Source organism: Melozone crissalis, unplaced genomic scaffold (assembly GCF_028551555.1).
Source record: "Melozone crissalis strain CALT ecotype California unplaced genomic scaffold, PUWL_Pcris_2 ptg000002l_1, whole genome shotgun sequence".
Taxonomy (NCBI): domain Eukaryota; kingdom Metazoa; phylum Chordata; class Aves; order Passeriformes; family Passerellidae; genus Melozone; species Melozone crissalis.
Window position 1 is genome coordinate 19,126,150 of NW_026535780.1, and position 23,736 is coordinate 19,149,885.

Genomic DNA, 23,736 nt, shown 5'->3' on the forward strand with positions numbered 1-23,736 from the left:
TCATAAAAATCCTTTTCTCAAGAGAGTTGTTTATTTTATGGAAGCAAAAGTCAAAGTTCAGATTAGTTTTTGGATCATAGAATATATTAAATATATTCCTGTGTGATAAATTTGTCAAGGGAGAATTGTAGTACTCTATAAAAAGTTAAGAGTGCCCTGGTAAGGTTAGAAGGTATTGGGAAGCAACTGTAGCTACAAGGTGGGGAACACAAGACAAAGGACTTGGAAACTGACTAAAGTTCATGACAATTTGCTGCCATGATATTGAAGCCAGATGACTTATGAAGTCCCCAGGTATACAACCAGGTCAGTGATAAGTAGAAATCAGGAGTTACTTTTCTCCTGTGTGTGCATTTTAAGCCTAGTGTGCGAACATGACACACGGGACTGCAGTCAGCTTTTTAAACAAGATGTTGAGCAATTAGAAAAAAAATAGTTCTGGAAAATAAGGAAAAAGAGTAAACAAAATTATCTGAGAGCAAGAGAAGTTACTATCCCTTCACTGACTGGAAGGACAGTGTGTTTATTGAAGTCAAAAGGTGGATGTTGAAGAAATCTCTAATCAAACAGATATGACCACAGCAAGAGTTATGGCTGGAAGCTCTGGCCATATGAAGATGAAGTCGGAAGAAAACATGAAACAGGCCCTGAGCAGCAATGGCAAGAAACTACTGCAACACAATACCAAAAAAACCCCAGTGATACTGCCTAAACAAGTCTAAATGCTTTCTTTGGGAGACTTTTGTTCACACAAATTTTACTTCAGTCACACGTATTGCTGAGTTCACTCACTGCGTGGACACTGGATAAAATGCGGTGCTCTGAGATGTCCAGGAGAACAGACTGAAAGAGATGTTGGCTCATCCTTGCCTTAAACTTCAGCAGACTCTGAGGTGACTTTCTGGGTCAGACTAGGTTTCTGTTACATTTTGCTTCACACAGAAAGGTAGAACCACAACCCCAAGACATTACTTGTCTTTGCATTTTAAGGGGGAGAACAAAGAATATCAATATTTTTACAGAACTAGTTAAAATGCATTTCAGCAGATGCTTTCAATTCCTTTGACTGAAGTTAAATTTCTTAACAACTCCAAATAAAATTGTTTCATTTTGATTTATTTACTTGAACATTCTGAGTCCAAGACTCAGAGGGACTTGGATTCCTCACAGGAATTGTAGTTCAAATGCAGCATCCCCATTTTTCCTTGGTGGTTTAGGGTCCCCAGATCAATTGGACCTGGTCTGGTGTTTCAGTTTCAGGAATGTCTAAGGAAGCTTTTGCAGAAAAGAACTAGAGCATGTATTATCTGAACTAAACTGCCATGAGACATTTCTATGACTTTTGTGACCATGAGGTAAGGTCTAACTGATATGGTCTGAAGTGTTTTTACCAGCCAAGTGTTTTTCTTGGAGTCAGTGTTGCCCAGTGAAGATTCAGAAACTTCAAGGTATATTATTGTTTCCTTGCAGTAAAGTTCAGCTTTGCAGAAAATGCATTTTATATGAGAAAGCATTTGTGGAAATTTCCTGACTAGTTTTATTTAAGAACTAGAGAACCACCTCTTAATTGAAAGGGGGATAGTGCCAAATATTAACACCCCCGGGACAGCAAAACTGATTAAATATGTGTCTAATGTTCTGTTTTTAATCCAAAGGAAACTGCTTCGATGGCATACATGTTATTTTAAGTTTTTTTTCGTTTTCCTGAAAAAGTGTCTAAGTGAAACAGCATGTTCTTTATGCTGGGGTCCCATTCCCTTGGGTTACTCTCATCGTGCTCACAGCACATAAGTGCTGCTCTTTTCTCTGAGCCAGCAGTGTGAGGGCTAGAAACAACAGTGAGGAAAACACTGCAGTGGTCCTTGTGTGTACCTGACTAACTGCTGGGTCATGAGCTGCAGGGATTGGAGACCTGAGTTTTCTTAAAATTGTTCTGCATTGATGTGTCCCTTCCTGAAGCTGCAGCTCCTATGAACAGCCCCACTTGATGATTAAAATGAGTGGTGGAACACTAAACATGGCAAAGTTTTCATCTCTTTTCAAAATCACAGATTCACAGATTGCTGAAGTTGGCAGGACCTCTGGAGGCCATCTGGTTTAGTTCACCCCACTCAAGCAGGGCCACCCAGAGCTGCTTGCCCGGGACTGTGTCTAGATAGCTTTTGAAAGTCTCAAAGGAGGGAGACTTCACAGCGTCCCTGGGCATCCTGCGTTAGTGCTTGGTCATCTTGGCAGTAAAAGAGTGTTTCCTGCTATTCAGAGGGAACCTCCTATGCTTCACTTTGTGCCTTTTCTTCTGGTCCTCTCACTGGGCACTGCTGAAAAGTTCCTAGCCATTGATAAGGTCCCCCTTGAGTGTTCTCTGCTGGGTGAGCAGTCTCAGCTCTCTCAGCCTTTCCTCATAGGCCAGATACTCCAGATGCTTAAACATCTTCATGGCCCTTTGTTGCACTCTCTCCAGTATGTCCATGTCTCTGTCATACTGAGGAATCCAGAACTGGGCAAAGCACTCCAGGTGTGGCTTCACCTCTCTAAGCAGAGAGGCTGGATCACCTCCCTCGACCTGTTGGTAATGGTTTGCTGAATGCAGCCCAGGCTACCATGTGTCATTTTAGTCAGGAGGGCACATTATTGCCTCATGTTCATCTTGGTGTCCACTGGGACCCCAGGTCCCTTTCACAGCACTCATTTCTAGCAGGGTTGCTCCCAGAATACAATGGTGCATGAAGTTATTCCTTCCCAGGTGCAGCACTTTGAGCCTGTCCTTGCTGAACTTTGTGAGGACTTCCTTATAAAACTAGGTGTTACCTGATAATAATCTTTGCTATTCAGACACAAATTACATTAAAATATATATATTACATTTAAAATAATTAAAATGAAATTGTTCTGATCTTTTATCAACACTTACTATTATGTATTCACCAGCAGCACTGTCAGAGTCATTAAAGTATCCTACCTCCTGCCATACCAGATCCACCTTCTCCAGAAAATATCCATGTTGTTGATCTATATGCTTTAGCAATGATGAAAATTTAATGAGCTGGAGCTATTGAGGCTACCTTTAACTCTGAAATAACATTACCAAAGCTTCCAAACCTCTGCTGCCAAGAAGTGTCATGGTTTGGGCCTGGCACAGAGCCAGTGCCCCCATGAGAATACCCTCTCCCTGGTGTCTGCTGTGAGATGTGACCAGGAATAAGCAAAGCAGGCTCCAGCTTAGAAATAAAGAAAACTTTATTACCTAAACTACAAGAAAAGAAGGAAAAAAACTATAAGGGAAAAAATGGAAAACCTTACAAAAAGCACTTTCCTCCTCCCCACCACCAAAATTTCCCAATCTGATACATTCCCCCAAATCACCAACTGCCCAGTCTGGCACCACCCTTTAGAATACTCAAACTTCAATCCATGAAGAGGAGAGGAGTCCTTCTTGCACCATAGGCTTCCCCTGGAAACACGCTGAAACCTCATGTGCTTCCATGTCACTCAGCACCACCCGGAAAGTCCTTTTGCCATTTGTGACATCTTCCTCCCATGCCCAGTGCTCTCACCACTGTGCATGGACCAGAGCTGCTTTTAGGGTTGTCTTTTAAGGATGCCTTGTCTCACTCCAAAAAGGCACACTCTCTGCTTTGGGACATCTGTCCCCCCTGTTTTTTTCCAACCCCCTGGGGCCGAGGGGTACCCACACTAAACCCTCCTGGTTCTGAGGCACTGCCTTCTCCTAAATGCAGTCTCTGTGTCACAGGAATAAAAATGGTTCAGTCTATGGCCAACAAGAAAAGTCCAGCCAAAAGGCCACTCCAATCATCTCTCTCCCCACTCAGCCAGTCTTCTCCACTTCTCTCGGGGCAGGTCCTTGTTATCTCATCTCTTATCTCTCTTCTTATTCAGCTCCGAGGAGGATCAGCATTTTTGCGAGGTCCCAATCATGAAAGAAAGGGGTTAAAAAATTTCAGTCTCTTCCTGTCCCAGAGCTCCGGCACTCCCACACTCCTGCTGCTCTGGCCGGGCACCTTCTCACTGCACTCCCGCCCTTCTCCTCCTTGGCCGGCGGCTATCACATTCCGTCGTCGCCGGCTCTCCCTCTCTCTCTCTCCTGGGAGGGCTGGAGTGGGGGGGTGGCTGCCCGATGCCTCCTGGGGCTCCTCCACCCTTCCATCCTCAAGGGCCCCCTCACCCCCCATTTCTGTCCAGGCCCAGGCCTACCACATGGCTGCCCCTCCCCCGCCCAGCAGCAGCAGCTGGACGAGGGAGGGCGATATGGCCTCCTTCCCTCGAAGTCCCAAGAGAGTCTCCCAGGGCCGAAGCTCTGGTTTTTAACCCCTGTGTGTTCTCGGAGGTGTGTCCAAACCCCACTGGCCACACCAGGTGCCAATATCAAAATCCGAGCACCCATTGGTTTGACGACAGCATCCCAGAATTCCCACTTCTTCCGAGTCAAACCACCGCAAGAAGAAAGAAAATATCTTGATTTTTTATCCCTTGACTTTCTACCATTGCTGCACATGCTGAGACCACAGTGTTCCATCTCTGAGAAAAAAACACCTCTCTGAAGTACAGACCTTTAACTTACAGACAGTGATCAGATGGTCTATTGCAATAGAGCCAGGTGACTTAAGGAGATATGGATCACAGTCAAGGTTGCCTTGGTAGCTCTAGCTTTTCAATGGTTTTAAGTCTCTAGGATGAGTTGTTGCAATGTTACTGGAATATCATCTGTTTTAGTGCTTATTAAGCTGCATCAAACTGCATGATTTTTCTTGAAAAACATTGCATATTTATAGGTATGTGCATATACAGTTTTTTAAAATTAAATTTGGAACATGAGCAGCTGATATAAATCGAGGTGCAGTGCCCCATACTTTATGGTACTTACTTCCTGGAAGGGCTGATGAATAATTGTGATTCTGGCAAATACATTTGCTTAGGTGACTCTAAGGCTGAAAATGTCTTTATAATCTGGTGCTAAATACCATTTAAGAAAAAAAGTCTCATCCAAAAGTCATGTGCAAATGTAGGCAAAGGTTAAATCAAATCTGAATGTCTCTTACAGGACAGAAATCCAGAGCTGAGGTCACATTAAACCACAATCCAATTCTGTATAGAGCATCCTGAGAAAAACTCATCCATCCATAACAAGCAGGTTCTTCTCATCAGTGAACACAAAACCAGAGGAAGAGAAAATAGCAACAAAGTATTACTTTACTTTGACCACTAATTTGTGGATGGCTAACTGGAGATGACTGTGTAACAGCAAGCAACAAATGCTCAGTGTTTATATCAAGTAATCCAGTGAAATGGTCAAAGACAAGCCAAATCATTTACAGGAGGCTTTCAGTGTGCAAAGTGTTTCAGAGGGGCTTTGCCAGCACACAGCTAAGCTCTGCTGGAGATCCTGCGTTTAACTGATTCTTCATGACTGATCCTGGGCTCTGGATGCAGGAGTAGAACCAGGTCTTGCCTGTGTAAAAGTATTAAGTTTCTGGCTGCTGCTGTCTCTCAGATGGTTTGGAACATGGAGTTGGAAACCCCTTTTGGGAATGCCAAATACAATCTCTAGAAAATAAATGCATTAAATATTTCCTTTCATATAGGCACCTGTAAAATATGGTGTAGAGCTATTAAATTTTGAAGTCACAATAAATCCAAATTGGGAAAGGTGGGAAAACTTTTGAATAGCAACGTTACAAAAAGATAAACCGAAGAGTTCAGTGTGTACAGGTAGGAGTTCATCTCTTATCTGCAATGCCAGACATGCCTAAGGGAGTAAGCAGAAGAATTGTGGTGATTGGCACTTGTTTCCAGATCTTCTCCTGGATTAGATTAGGACTGCTGTATTTGTGACAAGGGTTTCCTGGCCAGAAGTATGTGTGCATGAGCCACCCAGGTGGCCTACATATGAACTGGAAGTGCATCCCAACCTCAGCATGTCTGATGTGCTCTGCATGTGCTGTGCAGCTGTGCACAGACAGTCAGTCAGATGGATCCAGTACACGCTGCATTTACACTGTCATCTGCACAGTCTATAAACTACCAGGGGAATCAGACAAATGACACATGTACACAGTGTACGATTTCTGGCTGCTTTTGGATTTCCTACATCCTAAGATTCATTATGGAGGTAAAAGGGGACATGCCTGGGAAAACCCAGACACATGGGGAATGTTCTTTCTTATGTATGATTTACCCAAAAGGTGATTTTTTAGCAGTTTTAAAATATCTATTGTGCATTTATGGAGTGGGACACGGTATTGTATGACCAAAACCAATGCTTTTTTCACCCAATGAAAGAAATCAAGTGTGTTTAATACATGATTCCTGGACCAAGCTGAGAATGAAATCATATCAAAGCAAAAATGCACCATTCAAGCAATGCAACATAGCTCCCAGATGCATAAACCTTTGGAGTAAAATAAAACCACATGATCCCCATTCATAAAAGCAGTCTTTGGTGGCATTTGCTCTGCCTTTGGCTTGCAAACATTCAAGTGGGAAAGATTTTGTTCATGAGGATATCTGCAGGGATGTGAATACTCCTACACATGCACTGCTGATATTAAAAAGTATATAGGTATACAAACCCCTGTGTAAATAGGCATCTCCTATAGTGATTCTCTTGAAAGCTTCTCTTCATTTTAGGAGTCAGGATGCAGGTACTGTATGGTTTTGATGAGCAAAGGCAGACTGGGAAGAACAGAGCAGATAAGGAGTTCATGTAAACTGCTATTATACAGAAGTATTTGAAGAAATGCATGAAAATCAATCCTGTACTTTGGTAAAGCAGTGTCTGGGAAAGGGAATATAAAGGAGATGATGCGTTGCTTATAGTGATAGGTGTGCACAGTTTTCAGCTGTTTGTAAGGTAACATTTTATTGTTCACAAGGAGAGAGTCTTGAAGGATTTACAGAAAGGAAATTCACAATAAAATGCAGCGAGTATTTTTGCCAATAGCAGAATGTCTTGCAGAATGTTTCTTTCCCTTGTCATTTCAATTCAAGACCTAAATGTTATTCACTGACACACAAACTAACAATGACATTTTAAAGCTTGCACAGTGCACATGCATCCAGCTCCCCTAGGAAAAGCCAGGCAAACACCTGATGCCTGCTGGGAATTTCGCTGTGGGTGCCAGACAGCTGCTGCCCATCAGTGTTTCCAGGTGTGCTTATTCGGTTGGGAGGTCGCTGCAGCTGCAGACACAATCATAGCAGGGACTCAGGCAGGCTGGAGAGACAGAGGACTTGCTCAGATTTTGCTGCTTGGGCTGCCTTGGTTTTGCCCTGATTTAGAGCACCTGGCTTGTTTCAGGATGCAGATGTTTGCTCTGTTGCCCAAGAACCAGCACTTCATTCCCTTTATAATGAGCACTGTGACCTGGGGGAGTTATTAAATCTCTGGTTCAAAAGAGTCTAGTTTTTCTCTCTTTTTGTTTCTCAGCTGACAGTCTAAAGTTCACAAACAGATTAGTGGAAGGAATATATAGAAATTAAAAACTTAATTTTCAAACTCCTCTGAGTCAAATCTAATTGACAATTTGAATTATAGCCTGCGCTGTTCTTTGTTTCATTTTTCTTTGGGGAAATCCCTGCTTATAGTTTTGCTTTGTCCTTTACTATAATTTTACAAGCCTATATTTAAAAATTATTCTGAAGCAACTTCTAGAGGCTGAAGCAATTTTAGGACTACTGCAGTGCTGGTGTGAGACCATGCAATATTCAAAATTGAAAAGATTATACCTTACTCTGGAGACTAGGTACCTTTTTTAAGACCACCAATTTAATTAAAAAACACAGGCTCTATATTAGCAGCAAGCTTACGGATCACCATATGCCAGTCAAACATAATGAAATACATGCAAATGCTAGATGGTGTATTCTTTTGTCTCTGAAATTAGCTATTTCAGTGAACAGTCTCTGTGCTGTATGAATTTTCTTTTCTTTATATTTAAAAAATAGTGCCTATCTGAGATCATACCTTCTGAATGATAAGAAAGGTAAGAAATAATCTATTGTCAACAATGCTTTCTTTACAGTTTAAGCCTTGGAATTCTTGTCTTCCATCATGAATGTCTGCATCATGCACAACATTGACATCACATTGAGGTGTCCTCTTTCCTAGAAACACATTTCTGCCTTTGGAGGTTGTTTGCATTGAAGGGGAAAAAGTCATGAAATTGAAGCCCTGGAGAAAATCACTTATGCTCAAGAAACACATTTCAGCCTTTCTGTCTGAACAGGTTTGTTTTCAATTCCAATTTTATTCTTCATCACTGTCATCCATCCACTCGGCCATTTGTGTTTGAGGAGTCGGGACAGGAGAACCTTTGCTCTTTGTGTTGCTGCCACAGTCAAGAGCCCTAGCAGAACCTGCAGAGCTGTAATGTAACAGCTCCACTGACTGTCTCTGAGAATCTTAATAAAAGCAAACTAGTTTCAAGTAAGGGACAACCTCACAACTGATGAATGTGCAAATAGAGCAACATATATTGGGAAGAAAATCTAGAGTGTGAACCTGATGTGAAGACAACTACAAAAACAATCTTTCTGATTAAACATCTGATAAGAAAATAGTGTCTTAAGATTTAAGTTCTTCAGGATGTCACCAGTATATGACACTAAATTTATACCAAAGGGGAGGAGTTCTGAAGTTCTTTTCTTCTACAGAAATCTGTTATGTTACTGTTGCAAGGCCTTTGTAAAATTCCTTTAGTATAATTTTCAGTACATTATCTGAAAATAGTATCTGTCTAAAGATACTATTTGTATCACTACAGAATTATCAGAAGTTCCATAATGACCAAAATAATGTAGTATAAAAGGGTCTCATGAGGAAATTGCTCTTAAAATTAATATATCAGATTTTTTTTCCTTTGTGAATATGACCATGCTTTGCTGAGTTATTACATTTGCTGCTGCTCTCAGCTTACCCTGAAGACATGCCATCATATTCTGAATGAAGTCTGTTCTTTCAAATACATTCTGCTAACAGTGATAATCAAAGTATTTCCAAAGACAAAAAGGTGCTTATTAAAGAAAGGCTTAAATCCTAGACCTGATGAGACTTTATTTTTCAAAAGTCACTTTTCATACCTATTTTCAAGTCTTTTTGTAAGTTATTTTCTCTAATTATTATTATAATTTAAAATAACTATTTTGATTAGCATGAAGCTAGAATGTCACATTTATTAAATGTCTTCAATTTCTTCATGTCTGTAATCCCACATATACAGAAAGATTATTTCACAAGTGCTATCCCCCTTTTTTTTTTTTTATTTTGGTAGCTAAGATTTAGATTCTGTTCTTGCTAAGTTATATAGAAGAAGAGAAAATACATCCAAGAAAGGGTAGTGATAAAATACGTGTTTTTACTATAGTTGAGCCACAGGATGTCACTGTTCCTCTTTCACAAGAAACAAACTTTAGCTGTGAAAGTAGACCAGATTCTTCTTAAAATTACAGAAATGCACAAAAATGACATAAAAAGCACAGAAATTAAGTCAGACATTTCTTTTTGTATGTGTGAGTCAATCTAGGCAATGTGTTGCCTATGTAGAATAACAATTTAATATTCAATTCAGTCTCATCATGTACCAAGATTGATATATTTTTGGTACATCCCTCCAGACAGAACTGACACATATCAATATGTCCCATATTGCATAAAGAGTCAGGCAGAGCTGAATAGAGTTCAGGCGAAAGTTAATGTAAGACATTAAAACTTCTTGTAGCCTTCCCTAGTTAGCACTGAATTTCTAAAATTTAGCACCCTTTGCAACCACAAAGCTGGATCTTGACAAACACATGCTGCTTCTAGAGGGTAATATGATCCCTCCATAAGATCCTTGGTTGCCTTCATATATAGAGTTCCCCATCCTAGATGTCCCAGGAGGAAGGTGGAAATTAGCTCAGAGAGGCTTTCAGATGTCAGTGTGCCTCAGGCAGTGTTTTTCGTCTGAGGGCACTGCAGAATAAAAAGTCCTTTCCGCATGGTCATCCTGATGCCTTCCTTCACACGCTTCCATGTGTCTGTCTAAAGATACTATTTCTATCAGTAGAGAATCATCAGAAGTCCCATAATGACCAAAATAATGTAGTGTAGAAGGGTCTCATGAGGAAATTACCTTTTAAATCAATATAACAGGTCTATTTTATCCAAGTCTTTTCTCATTGCAGTACATAGGGCAGCTCCCTCATTCACTTCAAATCTCCTCCAAAAATACCTTGTTCAAAACTCCAGGAATATTGATCTGCCAGTTCACGCAAGTCCAAATCCAATTTTTTAAATTACCATTGGCTATTAATTCCACTTTCAGACTTGCATTTTCTTAGGGAGCTATCTTGTTTTTTCTGAATTATTTCTCTATACTTAGTGCATTGCACACAATACATGATGAAGGAAGTGGATTAGTGGCAAAGGTTTTAAGAAATATTGTGTGTGGAAGGTGACTGCTCCCTGTTTTTTGTGGAATAGCTTGTGTGAAATGGAGGCATTCTGGCATATTTTACTCACCTTTCTAGTTTCTATACTCTTCTTCTCACAGCTTTGGTAAAATGGACTCTTCTATTTTCATTCCTTTTGTGGGATGACATGTAAAATATATGGAAAATGTGTAGGAAGACTTTTCACAATCACCAGTTTCATCCCTGCAGCCCACTGAGATCTCGAACTGAATCACACCCCATCTTCTACATGTCTGAAATAATTTCCATACTGTTCTTTAAAATGGCAGCCAGGAGTCAGTGAGAGGCGGGTGCAGAGACATGAAACAGAAGAGAGTGCAGTACCTGCAGAAATCTTTTTCTGAAATCAACAACTAGATCATCTGGCATCTCTGTCTGAAACCTAGATTTTCCTATCACTGAGGAACTCCTAAGAATATTTATGCTTTTAGTATTCTTTATAAACAATGAGGGTACTTTGCATGAATTTGTCTTTGTAGATACTCTTCCAAAAAAAACAGAGGAGGTAGCAGTTTGGGGTGAGGGATTGTGTGGTGGTTAGCAAGACATATGGTGTGCAGCATAAGGACCTTACTGGATACAACTCAAGGCAGTAGCAAAATTCCCACCCACACCACCAGATCCAAACCTGGCCCATAAACACTTTCCTTATTTGACAAACCATAGTATAAATGACTTTCTGTTTTATAAACGGACTCTATAATTCTCCCTAAATAAGGGTTATTATGGATGCCACTGAGCTCTCCCATACCAATGGCATCTCATTGCCATAGGAGCTAATACACTTGAAATGTGGGGAAAATGTATGAAGATTAAGAAGGGTTTGCAGGACCTAAGCTTAATATACGATGACAAGCATTTCCCAGAAATGTTTCAATATTTTGGGGGATATTTAGCTGAATAGCACAGAGGTAACCATAGCCTGAATAGCAGGGTTACAGTATTTAATCTATTGATGCAAGTTGGCTGGACGACACATTTGTTCCTTGAGCTTCCTGTTTCCACAAACAGGAGGAGGAAAACTGCCTCCAAACACTAAATCTGTGCTCCCTTGGGTCAGCCCATGCTACTCTTGCAGAGTAACCGGGTGTCTGACAGAAGTGTGGCAGATGCATCTCCAGTAGCTTCAGGAGGGATAAAGTGTTAAGTAGCAGCACGGAAGATATGGAAACACAGATATCAGCATAGGCTACCAGATAAACCCTCCTCTTGTGTGACAAAGTTCAACACAGGGTCTCCACTGCAGTGTTCCTGGGACTGCTGGAACATGGCATCTTTGCTGCAGTCATACCCTGTGGTGCAGTAATAAATTTTTCTGTGACAGCACTTTCATTGGAGCTTTTCTCCATATACACTGCTGGCAGAATATGCAAACAAACACACCAACAGTCCTAATTCACAACAGACATAGTTATGGCAGCAATATTTTGTGCCTTTTCCAGACCATTTGTCAAATTCTATGTTGCTTTGAATGAAAGCAGAATTTTCTCCAGAAGAAAAGATAAAGGAGATCCCATTCGGTTGAAGATGAAACACCGTAGGGAGAGTGAGGGGGTTACAAAACTCTCCAGTGTCTTTTTTTCAGCTGTATTGATTTTTTTTTTCTATTTCATTTTAAATGAATAAAAATAATTTGTAGGCCTTAGGGACCCTCAGGGATACTGAAGCCTGCAGCAAATTTAAGCATACTTACCACTTCAAAGTCAACTGGGCTTTCTCTTATAGCAGATTAGTTAGCATAGCAGGGGGAAAATTTCCAGAGTATTTCTCACTGGAGATGAGCGTGGAGGAAATGTGCTTGACTTCCAGCAGAAATAAGGTGGTTTTTAAATGTTACCTTTTTTTATATAGGGCTGTTCCCTTTAATACTTCCTCAGTCCTCTGTTGTCCATACAGTCACAGCTTCAGTCAATATGGCCTGTACCATTCAAAACCACCATCAATATCCCAAATCTGAGCAAATGGGCACTCTGAAGGGTTTCAGATCCAATGAATTCTGGCCTTGGTGATCTTAGGGATGTATGGAAAGCTGTTCTGGTTTGAAGGGACAATTACTAAAAAATTGTTTGATGTATGGCTGGATGAGAAGATCCCATTGGAGATGTGTGCCCAGCTGTGCAATGTGTCAGATGACTGTGTATTTGAGGTCTTAGTCAGTAAACAAGTATCCAAAGTACAAACTTAGTGCTTTCAATGTTGGGGAAGCAAATTAAGAGCTTGGATGGAAAATCCTAAATTTGACTCATAGTCTAGCCAAGAGTGATGGCTGAAAAGGAACAGATTTCATGGGGTTTTAAGTGGCAGAAACGGGGCCAGACCCCGTTTTTTGGAGCTGGAGCATTGGTACCAACCTGTGGAGGCCACAGGTGCTTGATTGCTGCCTCCTTGGGGAGTTCTGCCAGAACTTCAGGGACAGAAATTTGTTTGCTGCTGATGGCATCTCAGCAGCTCCCAGTGTCAGGCACTTAGTATCCTCAATATCTCAGGCACCTCCAAGATAAAGCAGCAAGTGTTGGGAGTAGACATAGCTGCCAAGTCCCTTCTTGACCATACCTATACCTGAAAATTTCATAAATAATTTTTCCCAGCTCCTTTTTTCTCCAGTATCAAGAATATGTTGGATCAGTAACTGATGGGAAGAGAAGAGAAGAGAAGAGAAGAGAAGAGAAGAGAAGAGAAGAGAAGAGACGAGACGAGAAGAGAAGAGAAGAGAAGAGAAGAGAAGAGAAGAGAAGAGAAGAAGAAAGAAAAGAAAGAAAGAAAGGAAAGGAAGAAAGAAAGAAAGAAAGAAAGAAAGAAAGAAAGAAAGAAAGAAAGAAAGAAAGAAAGAAAGAAAGAAAGAAAGAAAGAAAGAAAGAAAGAAAACAACCCTGCTTCCTATTTAAATCTTTCTAACCACCTGAAAGGTGACATTTCTGTTGTGCTGAATGAGGTCAGTTCTCAACTGGGTACAAATAACAAGAGAACAAAACCCATGATGAGGCCACATCAACAGTCTTGCATATTTCTCTCCTGTCAGAAGTACCAGGCTACGTTTTTTGAGACTGGAACTTCACAGGCTTCTTGAAATAAGAGGGTGCAAAAGAGAAGGGAATAATATCATTGGCTGGATACTAATGTCCTTCTTGCTTAAGCAAGCAGGTCTCATTATGGTTTTGCATCTTTCAGCTTACTCTGACCAGTCCAGCACTTGGTGATATTGTGCTTATTTATTTTGTGGGCTACATCTCCATAGGCTTATAAAACAAGGACTGGATAATGCTTATTCAGAGATTTACTATATTTCATTTTCCATTACAAATGTACAAGAAAATACATCTAAGTATTTCAGATTTCTTTGTCATAAAACTAAAGTAAAATCAATCTAAACCACAACTAATTTCAACCATCAGCAAAACATATTCTTTATTCACCCTTTCAAGGCCTTTCCTGCAACAATCCCCAAGTCTTTAAAGGCAAGCACTGTACTGGGAAGATGATTAATGCATTTTTTTTGACCAAGTGGAGGAAGAAAGTTCAAAGAAGAAGGCTTCCCACAGAGAACAAACTGTCCTGTGAACATCTGAGCTACTGGAGTCAGAGTTTCTACTAAGCTATGTCTTATGGTTGAGTTTGGTATCTAAGAAGGTGCTATTTTGATTGACATTTTGAGGAAAATTGCTTCTTGCTTGTATGATAGAGCCATGAAGGCTCTGTCAAGGATAGATTCTTTGGTTGTTTTCACATGATTGTCTCATAGAGGCTCTCTCCTTAACTTCTCATATTTTTTAAAGATGTTAATTACCTTTGAATCTCTGCATCTGTGTCACATTTAATTGAATCAATCCAGAAGGATCAACCGCTTTGTGTCTGTGTGGGAAGCTGGATTTGCAAAACACCTGGAGACTCTATTTTTAGGAAACCAGATTCTTTTATAATCTCCCTTTCTAAGTGATAAGAGATGACCATTCTTTGCTGACGGTGGCTAATGCAGTATCCCACAGGTGTGGGATCCCTCCTCTACACAAGCATGGTGTGAACATGACATAGCCTGATGAGCTATCCAGATACAAAATGAGAGAGGTGACTTGCAAGTAGGATCACTTTACACAGGAAGCCAAATTTGCTGTCACTCACATTGCTCTTTGCCCAGTTGTGGCACCCAAGCTGACTTCAAAGGCAGCTCTGTCAGCAATCCCATCACCAGTGATTCCCTGCACTCAATGGTTTCCTTTCCTGTGGAGCAAACTGCTAAGTGACTCAGACTGTGCAAGATCCTTCCTTGTCACCTACTTGTTGCCTTTGCTCCTCACTCATCTCAAGACCGTCTTTGTAAAAAAACCTACTGAGTTTCCAATCAATCAAGCAGAAGTTTTCTCTTCCCAGCCTCCCTGGCCCAAATATCTGTTTTAGAAATCTTAAGAGCAAGGTTGGCCTAGAGACATCTGGCTTCCCTCATGGTGCAGCACCACCTCATGACTGATGGCTAGAATTTGACAATACTGTGGGAGATTCAGTAGTTTATTCCTTTTTGTGGGAAACAGGGGAAGAAAAGATAAAGTGGCAAATGAGCAAATAGAAGGAAGAAGTAAACTCCAGGAGGACCACCTCAGGGCTGAGCATTGCAATTCTCTGCTTTTCAAACCACATCCAGCCCAGAGTGACTTGTTTTGAAGCACTTAAAAATGCAACTGAGTGGAAATTGCTGAACAAAACATGTTATAATGAACGTGGGAGTTTCACTGAAGTGAGAGGCATGTTGCACACTGTTTTGTCTACTGACTAATGCCACAGTCTAAGGGACAGGCATCACATCAAACAGAGAAGTACAAGAAAACAGTGGCAACCCCCACTCACCCCAGCTGTGCTCTCTTGGCTCTGTACTGAACATGGCGATCATAGTCTGGCAGAGCTGTTGTAGCAAATGAGATCTGGAACACTTAAAAACATTTTGGAGTGAATTCTGTTTATTAAACACCACTGAGACCTTTTATATCAATTTTCAATCCTTTCAATAACTTGTTTTCCAACAGCACTAAATCACGCACCTCTTCTTCAGATCCTAATTAGGCCATCAATTAGGTAAATCACATCTGCTTGTCCTTTTCACCACAGTTCCCTGTGTACAGCAGCTCTGGATATTTTAGAGTATACATCCATGTTGGCAAGGCAAGATTGGCACTGCTCCCAATGCTGTTGCCACCCTCCCTCTGTTTTCGCAAGGGTGCACACAGATGCAGCAGGGTTGAGGATCACTTCTGCTGCAAATGAGTTGGGTCTGAACAAGGGAGTTACTCTTGGCTGAAAACCCGTTAGTACACAGAAGTATAAACAAAATCAGCAATAAACGTGATCAGTTTGCATGACTCTGCACTCAGACTAATGATGAAATAGTTGCCTGGGCTTAAGCAGCTGCCAACTGCTGTCACTGCATATTCCATGTTGTGTACAACTTTTCCATGGCATGGAGAAGGAGGAACTGTTTCAAAGAGGATGCAGGTGTTGACTCACACCTGGCATGTTAGGAGGATGTACCTCCTTCACTCTGCAGGCCCACCATGCTGCTGGCAGATGGAGTGCCGGGAGCTGAGCAGCTCCCCGTGGCTCCTTGGTCACACGCACTGTGTGCAGGGGCCAGGGACATCCCTGCAGGGCAGGCTCCCCATCCTGCCTCCAGCCCTACTGCACCTCTCTCCTGCCATTTCTGTAGGCACCAGCTGTTCATCTCCCTTGTTTGCAATGGGGCTGAGCCCATTCAGGGCTCTCCATTAGTTTGTTAGCCCTGACCAGGGTCACATTGTGAGTCTTAAATTCTTTTGGTGTAGGTGGTATCAAGAAGCCCTGAATCCTCCTATGCTAAATCTCTCACTGATCAGATGGCTTTCTCTTCAGCACCTCACAAATTCAGGTTTTTTGTCTTACTGGACACAATGGAAGAAGAACATTAAAGTGAGTGAAGATTGCAAAAACTGTCTTTGAGATTTTAGGTTCTGACTCTTCTCATCTGAGCTCCTCACAGTCATTGTTAATAAGGAAATATAAGTATGGAGTGGATGTAAAAAACTACTGCTTAAAACTCCCCTCTCAGAAAGAAATTTACTTATTACACTTCCTACACTTGAAAACTACTCACTGACATAAAAGGCAGTGTGTAATTGGTCCTTCACATTTAATTTGCATGTGAAACATAATAATAGCACGCATATTACCAAAGAAAGCAGATTTTACAAGGACTCCCTTAACAACTTAAAATTGTTGGATGAGACATGTTAAAAGTATACTAGACCTTTCAAAATCCAAAAAATAAATTTCAATTTTTAGCCTTCAAAAGTTAAAAACTTCTATTTTAAGATTGCATCTAAGACTATTTATTGCACTGTGTGTGTGCAATGAAGATGTTTCAGGTGCTCTGGTGCTATGACACTGCAGTGAAGGAGGGTGCCATTACCTGAAAAACCCTTATTAAAAATTTGGGAATCTGATTGAATGTGTTTCAGCAAAGAAATTATTTCATGCCAGTTCAATGAAATGCAAGTTTAGACAGCTGGATCTATGGCCCAGGATTCCTCTGTGATGCTAGGCAAGCCATATAAAACCTTATTTTCCTCTGAGGATCACTGACCTCTTTGTTCCTTGCTTTCTGGTCTCTAATTGCAAATTTCTTAAGGCCAAGCTAACAGAGATGCAAAGTGCTCACAAAGGTAGAACTGATGGATTGGACCCATGAGAGAATGGGTTATAAGCTAAAAATTGCAGTACCATCTGAAGTATCAGGAGCTCATCATCTCCAATGGTCATCCAAAGGAAGGAGCTTGCATTTACCTGTGATGCAGTTCCTCAGAGGTTAAATTGTAGGGGTGTCAGGAATGCCATATAACTGGCATTTTTAGTGCCTGTGGAAGAATCAGAATGAAGAGCTCTGTGAGAAATGAAGATGTGATCAGTATCTAATTTGAATGATGTCTGCTAAAGTAGTTGTGGGAATGCCTGGGCCATATGTTGAATGGGGAACACTGAAGAAGGTAGTGGGTGAAAACAATGAATGGGATGTTTTCTAGGATGAAAACAATGTGGCTGCTTCATTAGAGTGCTAAACTTGTGCAGTGGGTGCGCAGAGGGGCATGTTACACCTTCATGGGCAAAATAGACATCCTTGGTGTTTCCCTGGGCAAGATCTATACCCCAAATTCACCTGGCCTTTATTAAGTTAGGGAATATCTAAGACATTACTAATTACTAAGGCATTACTGCAATGAAGGATTGAGCTTTACTGGAAGCTACAGTACACTAATGGTTCCAAGGCTCATGGCAGCATAATTCTGGCAATTAATCAATCTCTCATTTTCTTCCATGTTTTCTGCCCTGTTGATTATCATCCTTCAGTCTTCCTACTCCTCTTTTGAGATGGCATGGACCACAACAGCAAATGTCACCCAGGCATCAAAAGGGCTTTTCCTTCCTCTCCTCTCAGCAGAAGAAATGCATTCCCAGGAATCCTTACCTGTCTCTGAGAGGGCTGTGAGGGCTCTGGGAACATCTCCCTCTGGGGATCTGGCTGCCAGCCCAGGGCTGGCTTAGAGACAGGGCAGCCTTGGCTGATCCATTCCTTTGGAGGCAGGGGAAGGTGGTCCTAGAATGCCCAAGCTCCTGTCCCTGCCTTGGCCCCCACTTGCCCCAGGCTGATGCCCAGGGCTGGGTCTGCCCAGGCTGCCCCCTGTCCTGCCCTGTCCCTGGCTGGGGCAGTGGGCATGACAGGCTGTGAGGGAGCCCCCAGCCCATGCAGTGTATTTACAGGGGGAGAGAAAAATTTCATCAAAATACCTTGCTCATCATTCCTTTTGAATTTTTTAATTAATTTCCGTTTTAAAATACCAGCAAGAAAATGTTCTGACAAGTTTATACCCATACATGCAATGTACAATTTGGAGTTAAATGTGACTGAGAAAATAATTTTTGAACCCATATACAAAACTAATGCACAAAAGTTGACCCTTTCTTCTAAAATTAAGCCTTTTTTCCACTCTGCTGTCCTGACCACAGCTTTGGCCAGGTCAACTCTGGTTTGCAAGGCTGGACACCATGAGACCTTTTATTCTTCTGGTGAGGACAGCATTCTCTAGCTCAGTGGATTGCCACAGAGATTCATTGCAGCAAGAATCAGTTGAGCCACAGACCCTCCAAGTTCAGCCTAGATCACCTCAGCCTTTTCCTGGAGGGAAATGCATAGGTCTCCTTTCTCCAGATCACATATTCCCTGGTGCCATTTCACGCAGTATTTTTAAAGAGGCACAACTGCTTTTGAAATTTTCCACCTTCTTCCCACCAGCTTCTCGTCTGCATCTGTCTGCCTGCTTGTCCTCACTTGTGCTCATTTAATGGGTTGTGAGAGAGCAATGTCAAACAATCAGGAGAAGATTCAGGACACAGACACACAGGACTTCCTTAAAAAAAATTAGCACATTTTTTAAACTCAGATTCTTCCTGTGGATCCTAGTGTGGGAGAGTTGGCTTCTGCACAATCAAGATCACAGCCACAGAGATGTTATTGTCTGTATTGCCATGAAGTAGATTCTGCCATCCTCAACTGTTAATCGCCTTCTGTGGTTGTGTATGTGACAAGCTAGTCCAATCCAGTTTTAACACTTCATCTAGTGTTAAAAAACTCTGCATTAATAATGGGAAAGTGCAGGACTATACAGAACATTCAGAGAAGTACTACAGAGAAGTACTACCTGTCCTTACTTTTGGAACACTCTTCCTTTACTAATAGTTATATACCCAAGTCTTTTCCCTCCCTTGTCTCTGTATTTGCTGTGCTTTCCAAATGCTTGAAGTTATGAGTTGCACAAAACCAAAATGTTTCTCCAGCCCAGCTGCTTGAATTCTCCAGAGGTTTTTTCCCGGCCTTTCTCAGCTGCAGGAGGGGAGACTGCCTCTTCTTTAAATTCCCAGATGAGTCATGATAAAAATAGTGTGGCATTTATATTTGTACTAATGCACCTGCAGTATCATCTGTCTCCCAGCTATGAGGCTGCAAATTTCTGCAGTTATCAGTGCATAAGTTGAAATGCTTATAAGTCTCTTCCAGCATAAAACATGCCTGCAACTCTGCAAGCTCAGCAGAAACTCTGCAGAGAAACAGAAGAAAGTGTATGTCCTGAACAGTCCTGACTGATGGGAAATTCATACAACATAATACAAGTTACTCAGATTCACATTATTAGATTTAGATTTACATCACGTGGTTTAAAAATTTTTAGGCCAGTCTCCAGCATGTTTTTATGGTCATGCAATGTTAGTTCCTCAGCAATATGTTAGTTTCAGTTATTCTTTTTTTGAGTTCTCCTACTTTGTTCTAGATCACATTTGTCAATGCTAGTTCTAGTTTAATTTCCAATTAAAGTGTTTAATCATAATTTCATAACATTTTAAATCAATTGTCAATCTACTGTGCCACATTAAGACATCAAAGTTGAATATGCTTACCTAAAACTAATAAGTATATAATTGCTGGATTTTGTACTTGTTTTGATTCTGTCTAGTCACTGACACCTCCTCAACACTGTTCTTGTTCTTCTCCCATCCCCCCAGGCTCAGGCTGCTGCTTGTGGTTCTGTTTTATTCTGACAGCTCTATGCATGTCTGTGTGTCCCTGGCCCCAGAAGCAAACTGTATGGCTTTCAGTTCCAATGCACAACCTTTGCTTCTGCTGCTTCTTCTTGCTAACTTCAAAGCTCTGCTGATTCTGGGACATATTCTGAGGACATTTTCTAAACTACTGTAAGTTACTTTTGAGCCTCAATCTAAAAATGAAAAAGAGTTGGACAGTTTTGAAAATGCATTTCCTCCTTTATTTTTGGTGTAACCTTATTGCTTGCTTCACATTCAGTCATTGAATCTTGATGCATGCAGCAGAAATGCTTGTGTAGACACGCAGCTGGTGGATTCAGTAAGTGTAGAGCCTGCTTGCATAAACAAAGACTCAAAGGGGAAAAAAACCCGACCAAAAGCACCTTTGGGGACACTTTAAATGTATGTCACGATCTCACAATCTCCTCCAAGTTAACAAATTGTATTTTAGAGCTGTGTTTGGTAATTATTGCATTCATACCTCAGAAGTAAGACCCAGGCATTATGGTTGGTTGGAATTCATCTGAATAAATAGCAGTTTGCCACATTCTTAACAAAAACATTATTCATTAGAACTATTACGTATTAGCAGCCCCGAATAGCATTTGGCAATTGCTTTGGGTCTGTGTTTCTAAAAGGTCCATAGACGCTTACAAATTGCTCAGTGCGCTAATATAAAACAGGAGCAGTAATGAAATAGTAGAGTGAGTATTAAGCTCCAGGACTGCAGTTTTATTCTGCAAAATTTTTCCTCTTGCAGTTTGTAAACATCTTAGAAACTCGGGTGTTTTTAAACTATTTAATGATTGTTAGTCGTAAGTCTTGATTTGTATTTGCTGCCTGTCCCTTTGCAAAAGGCATTAGTGGCAAGCTGAGCTGGTCAGATGATTTTCAGGCATTGCAACAATGAGCCCTGGGTACTTCAGAGGTTTTAGAACACAGATTGCTGCAGGCAGCTATTGAAAAAAACCCTCTGAAGAAAGTGGTCAAGTGGGTGCTATGGTTAGTAGTGCTGACTGGTAGGGTAGAAGGAAGTGCACAAGTACAACGGGAGACTTGTCATTCTGTAAAAGAAATAATAACTCTTTAAATCATATGTGACCTCTCTGCTCCATGCATGGCTCTAGATTGTAGCAAAAGAAGGCACTTCTAATGAGCCAGTAAATGACTACTCTTTCAAGAAACTTACATTATATCCCACTCATAAAAGATGTAGCCAGGAAGAAGAGAAAATTTTCCTTATTCTACACATCCTCTCACAGAAAAGGAAAGGAGGCTCCAACAAAAGAATTTATGAGATGTCAGTATAGTACCTGGATATTTCTGGCCCTTTAGAAAATTTAATTATGAACACTGCTGTGAGATGATTCTACTTCCCAAAGAACAGAAAAAGTTTGACATACTTCATTAAAAATATTGGAAATACTTACATTTTATATCAGACTAAACTACTTACTCAAGGTCTTTCAGAAAGCCTTTGAATGAAGAAGAACCTGAATTTTGTTCCCTCAAGTTCTATGATTTATGACTCCAATTCACCCTCTGAAATCTGTACATAATCTATTGACCAAATAAAGGATCCTTCCTTTATTGAAATCCAAATGGTTTCCAAAGCATCTGCTTCCAGTTCTGTCAGCAATCTGGAGGATGCATTGCAGATACCTTAAGGTAGAAGTAAAACTCAAGAGCCATGGATTTACAGATGTTAGCCATCACTGTGACAATGTATGGTAAATAAATCTTGAAAAGTTGGAAGGAACAATATATTTTCTATAAGGTGAGAGGACTAGAGTGCTCCTTCTTGTGCTATCCATTTAAAAAATGTTTTAAAGAAAGGCAAGACAACAAATTGCCTTAAACTGATTTCTAATACAATGGTATGAGATATTAGAGTGAAGAGGACTAAAGGAGGGAACAGGGAAGAAAAGCATATCAACATCCAGTTGTTTTTTGTGTTTTTGGCTGATAATGGTCTGAGGGTATGGACTTATGGAAGAGTGTTTGGGAGAACAAAAATGCCAAGAAAAGAACCTGAACAGAAAGTGCTTGTCCTCTGGTCATTCTTGCTAATACCTACCTGTGAGATTGCTTTCAGGGCAAGGCAACCAGGATTCCCTTATTCTTAAAAGCAATGTGACGCTGGGGCTCTACTCCAGATCAGTTCAGAAGCAGTCAGGCATATGAAAGATTATATTAATGACAAATACTTCCTCCTTAGTATTGGAAGTTTTTTGCTCTTACCATCTGGAGGAAAGCATTGTAAATGAAATGTTTATTGCTGTGGTTCCTTTATGTGACTCTTGTTTGTTTATCATCAGTATTTTTGGAGATCATCTAACAGAATACAGAAATTCACATTTCATAATCAACACTTAATTTTTGTTAGGTTTAAGAAGGTTTTTTATAAGGTTGTGGTAACAGAAAACACTTAGCCTTAGCATTAGTTCCATAGCAGTATAGTAATCATGAAAGGGATGCGAGTGGGATAGAGGATTATAATTTATTGCCTCTGAGCATCTACTCTGAACTGAAATTAGCACATTCTTGTTAAGGTTTCCAGTGATGAAGTATTTAATTACTGAGCAGAGCATCACCTTTCTACATTTTAGAAATGGGTGATGGGTGTTATCTGATTTTGTCTGCGATAGAGTTAATTTTCTTCACAGTACCTGGTATAGTGCTGTATTTTGGATTTAGGACAAGAACTTGCCTTCTGTGTTCCTGTTCCAGGTTTCCTGTTCAATTTTCACAGAAAACCAGTGGCTTCACCTGTACTTTTCCACTAGCATAATGCAGTCCTAATTCACTCTGTGATTATTCTGTGGCCTATGACTATATATTATATCATATAGTTGTGCCACAGAATTAGCAAAATAAATTTTAAATAGAGCCATGAACAGAATAATGTTGCTGCTTCTTGAAAAGGGGAGGAAAAGATATATTAGATGAGACTGCCCTTCACCTTGAGGTGATCTTTGGGCACACAAAGCAAGTAGGTGACACACAGATCCCAGGTCTCATTCCATAGCATAGGTCAGAGCTGCCTCCAGCAAGAGCTGGCAAAGTCACTGCTCATCATTTCTTACAGGGGGCTAAAAGGCTGCTCTGAGCAGGAGCTCATCCCTCTGAGCCTCTGTGTCTACCCATTCAGTAACACAACACAAGGGAAAATGGGACCTCTCACTTCTTCTCCTAGGTGGGTTAAAAGCATTGTTAGAAAGGGAAAACCTTGGGTTACAAAGGCAGCAAAAATATGGCTAAAGGGGCATGTAGTTTTTCTGTCAGGTGAAGATTGATTGTGCTTTGGGATCCCTTTTTGTACAAGAAATTAAAAAAACTAAAACAAACAACCCAAGCCCCATGGAGAAATGATTTTTACGCTTATGCTTTATTATACAACATTGATTGATTTCAGAATTCTTTTAAATGAAGCGTGGCCATTTAGAAAATGTTGAGAAATTTGAGGTTCCACTTAAATAGTGCTAGTTACATGCATCCATATACAGTAAAGTGTGTTAGGCACTATTCACAGCATATATAACAGATCACCACTGAAGGACTGGCAACCATGTAGAGACTGTGAACAAACCCATCAAGAGTACTTCTCTCACTGTACCTGGAAGCTGAACAAAGAGTGTTGTGCTGCATGGACTAACGTTC